The sequence below is a fragment of the Osmia lignaria genome, unplaced genomic scaffold, assembly GCF_051020975.1.
Source record: "Osmia lignaria lignaria isolate PbOS001 unplaced genomic scaffold, iyOsmLign1 scaffold0016, whole genome shotgun sequence".
Taxonomy (NCBI): domain Eukaryota; kingdom Metazoa; phylum Arthropoda; class Insecta; order Hymenoptera; family Megachilidae; genus Osmia; species Osmia lignaria.
In genome coordinates, this window is record NW_027478168.1 from 13,417,501 (window position 1) to 13,422,500 (window position 5,000).

General features: G+C 46.3%; 1 pseudogene; it reads right to left on the reverse strand.

Annotated features, from left to right (window-relative positions):
* LOC143306665 (large subunit ribosomal RNA) overlaps nucleotides 1-5,000 on the reverse strand; it is an 8,710-nt pseudogene that overhangs the window by 2,028 nt on the left and 1,682 nt on the right.

A 5,000-nucleotide genomic window follows, 5' to 3' on the forward strand; every position in this document is an offset into this window, starting at 1 on the left:
TCTCAGGGATTCACCTTTTTCGTACCGGACAGTTATATCGAGCACGGCTGCACCAACCTCATTCAGATTAATGACGAGATCGGGCTTATACAAGTTCCCTGAGTGATTGATCGTTGGCTCATCAAGTACTTCATATTTAGTACTCATCTGTTCCTTTATAAGATCTTTTATTTCATTGTGCCTGTGTATACGCGCATCTTTAGTAGTAATACATTGTCCCAATATGTGACCAAGTGTCTCTCTGCCTTCATTACAACGGCGGCACATGGTATCCATATCGGCCGTAAAGCGACTTAATGTAGTTCGGTTCCCTGCAGTATTTGTTCGTAGTCTTATGGCGTCAGCAATGCGGGATGGAATCAGCATATCTTTTTGTCTCAGCCATATATTACTAATAGGGTCATCACGGAAGTATAGCACACCTTGACCTTGTGCTGGGTCGTTAGCCCAATCATATATTCTTGATTTTTTAAGCCGGTCTTTATATTGATCCAATTCAACTAGACTCACCGGCCAATTAAGCCTTAGGGTTGTAGCATACTTTTTTAAACGGTTTTCAATAGATTCCCGCTGCATTACCTCTTTCATAACTGGATCTGTATTTGTTATTACTTTAAGTCCATTTCTAAGTGCTGCTATTAGTACCTGTTTTTGCACCTCTTGTATGCCAAGGCCACCCGACTTCATTGGTGCGTAAATGAAGTTTGTCGTTACTGATTGACTAATATGCAAGATTTCCTTAATTTGCGTTCGTATTGTTGTGTCAATTAATTTAAGGGTGCCTATACTCGGTGGTTTAGTTATGAGAGAATACATATATCGCGGAAATAAATACGTTTTTAGCAAATCAATCTTTTGAAGCGGTCTGAGTGGCAAACGGCGCACTCTTTTTATCATGTCCTCAAATGCCTGGTGTTCAAACCCATCGATTAAACCTCGCCATGGGCTAATTATCGTGCCCAAATAGGTAAAAGTTTCATCGGGGGTTACCGCTTTTATTTCCTCCCTTCCTAGTTGAAGTTTTGGGTCTCTCATATACCACGTTTTATTACCAGAGACTATCTCAAATGCTGTGCATTTGTTAATAGATAGCCTCATCCCAAGTTTATTTAAAAAGTTGTATATGATCTTCAATTGCTGCTGTCCAGAATCTTTATTGGCTGCTAGTGTTACAAGGTCGTCCGCAAACGCGAGAGCTGATATTTTATTCTCTCCGATTTGAATCCCTTCTGTAGTGTTGTTAAGGGTTTCCAAAAGTGACTCTATACAAAGATTGAAAAGAAGTGGGGACAGCGGATCACCCTGTTTAACTCCTCTACGAATTTCAATTGCTGTGTCACCGTCTCGCGTTTTAATTATAGTGGTGCAATTGGTTTGCATATCCACAATAAATCGAGACACAGAATTTGGTATACCTTTCCGTTGCAGGGCCGATCTAAGTGCTGCGTGTGGTATGGTATCAAAGGCCTTTTCAATGTCAGCCACCATACAAACACCCCCGTTTATTTTGGCTGCTTCAATTGCCGCGTTTAGGGCAGTAACATTAGCATAGCATCCATTTGTTGGGACAAAACCTTTTTGTCGTGGATGTTGTTGGATGACAGCTCTAAGGCGGGTATCTAGTATACTCGATAAGATCCTGGTCAACATAGAGCCAATGGTCAATGGTCTCCAATTTTTCACATCTCTTTTATCTCTACCAGGCTTAGGTATAAGAACAGTCCGATTACTTCGCCAGCTTATCGGATAATATTCTTTTAAAAGAAGGAGATTATAGTACGCTGCAAGGACTGTTTTAATATCTTTGTGATTTAAGTGGTATCTTTTTATTTTATCTAGACCAGGGGCGGAAGTACTGGCGATTTTATTGGTCTTTTTAGCGATTTCTTCAGCCGTTATTGGAGCGAATATAATACTGGCGTTAATTAGAGGTTCATCCTGGCCTGCAAAAGAGACGTCAGGACCTGGCTGATTCCATAGGTCTCCATAAAGTCTTTCGACGTCTGCTTTGGGCGGCAGTTTAGCGGCATCAAATAATGATAGGTCATTACTAGTGACCATATCAGCTAAACGTTTTGGGCATTTTGTATACAATTCTTGGCATCTAGCAAATTCGAACTGTCTACGTTGGGCTTTATGCCCTTTCCGATGTTTATTATTACGTTTATTTTGGTTTATTATCTGAGTTTCTCTTTTGTTATTGCGCTTATTTGATTTAGTTTTTTCCTTTGGCTGTGCCAATAACTTGGACGTTATTTTTCCTACTATGTTGTTAATATTTTCCGCCTGTGTATCAGGGGCTTCAGCGCAAGTTTTTATTTCATTCATAATTTGTATCCAATCATCGGGGAATTCAGTATCAATTATAGCCTGTGTAAGCTTATCTTTATATGTTAGATCTCTTGCCGCCTGACTGTTTATATCTAAGCTAGAGCCTTCAGGTGTATTTGTAATGATTTGCCCGGCAATTTCATCTGTTGTTATTTCATCTAATTCAGTCATCGCATCATCCTCATCGTTATCACCTCTATCTTTTACGATTTTCAAGTGGCGCCTTTTATCAGAGATTTGTTTAGCGGTCTTGCCGGGTAGGAATTCAGCTATCTTTCTATTTATTTGTTTTATACTTGGGTCTTTACTGAATTCTTCTTCCAACTCTATTAGTGTTTTAGTTTCTTCGTCCGACCAGACTTGCGCATAGTTTACACGTTCCCTAGCGGGCCTTGTGGCTGCCTGAGTTCTTTTTAGGTTACGCAGAGAGGGATGCTCATGTCTCTCATGTTGGGCTAGCCCTGATTGACTGCCAAATGTAAGGGGACACTGCTCACATCTAAAGGGCAAGATTGCCTTTTCTTGTGGTCCTTTGCACCTATGCTTATGTATTAATAGACCGTGCACTTTCATAAATCTTTTCTTGCATGCAGAACATTCCCATTGGGTCCTTAAATGTGGGTGGGCAGTGTCGCAGTGATCTGCTAGTTGTTTTGGTTTGACAAAGGAGATATGATGGCCTTCATTATTACATTCTGGGCATAACAACGTTTCTGACTCGGACACTCGTATCGTCAGATCAACACGCTCAAGCAACTTGGTATTGCGAGTAGGATTTTGCCTTAAGTTCCCTTGCCAATTTGTGGAGCGGTCCACGGTCTGCGACGTGCCAGGAACAACAGTCACGTCGCAGGCTTCCCCTAGCTCGTTTGCGATTAACTCCGCAGCAGGCGGCACCTCAGGGACCATAGTACCGCCTGCCTCCGAGGCTTCATTATCTCCAGACTGCATCATGGTTGATATTCCCGCAAGGGGATGTTGTGGGTGTATAGGGGCACCCAGCCCATTGTAATATAGTGAGGCAACTGTCTCACTTTTTGGCCGACACTAGATGTACTGTGCAGCTAAACTGGTTTTTGGACAAAACGGTTGTTAGCCATATGGGGCCGCATAGCCCGAGGTTTTATTTAGTTATCCACCACGTTAATTCCGAGCGATATTATGCTCGCTGTGCAAGGCATCATAGATACCTGCAGTACCGCTACCTTTACATAGGACAGCGGCCGCCGCACTCCGTTTAGCCATGGCCACGGTTCGCAGAGCTTGCGCAACCAGTCCTCTGCGAATCGTGGCCATGTTACCGGCAGGTACCACGAGGAGGTAGGACGTGCGACTTGGACGGGAGAGGCTGAAGGGCCAGAGGCCTGTATTACGCTTCACCGTCCCTGTAACTATAACTCTCAAGAGCAATCTCGTCGCCCCCACGGTGCCACACGATGTAAGGTGGCTCCCGATCCCTCCGCACCTCCACGAGGTGGGAGCTGGGCAACGTCCAGTTGGCGACAACTGGGCGGCTGAGCCGGAGGGAAGGCACCGTGTGAGCGACGAGGAAGTCCCTTAAGAGAGTCATAGTTACTCCCGCCGTTTACCCGCGCTTTTTTGAATTTCTTCACGTTGACATTCAGAGCACTGGGCAGAAATCACATTGCGTCATCACCCGTGAGGGCCATCGCAATGCTTTGTTTTAATTAGACAGTCGGATTCCCCTAGTCCGTGCCAGTTCTGAGCTAAGCGTTGAATGGCGGCCGAAGAAGCGACCACGACGGCGTTAACCGCCACGGAAGCCTCGCAGCAAGGAAGATCCGCGGGAGGCCAAGGCACGGGACCGAGCTCGGATCCCGGGACGCGACCGAAGTCGCCAACCGTTCACCTCGCCCAGGCCCGGCACGTCAGCCAGACCCGCTTCCCGACCAAGCCCGACACGCCCCGCTCCTCAGAGCCAATCCTTATTCCGAAGTTACGGATCCAATTTGCCGACTTCCCTTACCTACATTAATCTATCGACTAGAGGCTCTTCACCTTGGAGACCTGCTGCGGATATGGGTACGAACCGGCGCGACACCTCCACGTGGCCCTCTCCTGGATTTTCAAGGTCCGAGGGGAAGATCCAGACACCGCCGCAACTGCGGTGCTCTTCGCGTTCCAAACCCTATCTCCCTGCTAGAGGTTTCCAGGGAACTCGAACGCTTATACAGAAAAGAAAACTCTTCCCAGATCTCCCGACGGCGTCTCCAGGTCATTTTGGGTTACCCCGACGAACACTCTTACGAGGGCCCGAATGGTATGCGGTTCCGCTGCCGGGTTCCGGAATAGGAACCGGATTCCCTTTCGCCCAATGGGTGTGCATCTCTGCAACTACTTCTTATAAATTCGATTTAGCCATATTTAACAGTTTTGTTGTTGCTTTTTAACTGAGAGCTTTAGGACACCTCATTTACATAGGATTTCTCTTAGGGCTTAGGATCGACTGACTCGTGTGCAACGGCTGTTCACACGAAACCCTTCTCCACGTCAGTCCTCCAGGGCCTCGCTGGAGTATTTGCTACTACCACCAAGATCTGCACCGACGGCGGCTCCAGGCAGGCTCACGCCCAGACCCTTCTGCGCACACCGCCGCGACCCTCCTACTCGTCAGGGCTTCATGGAGGACCAAATTTTGTCCAGCCCCA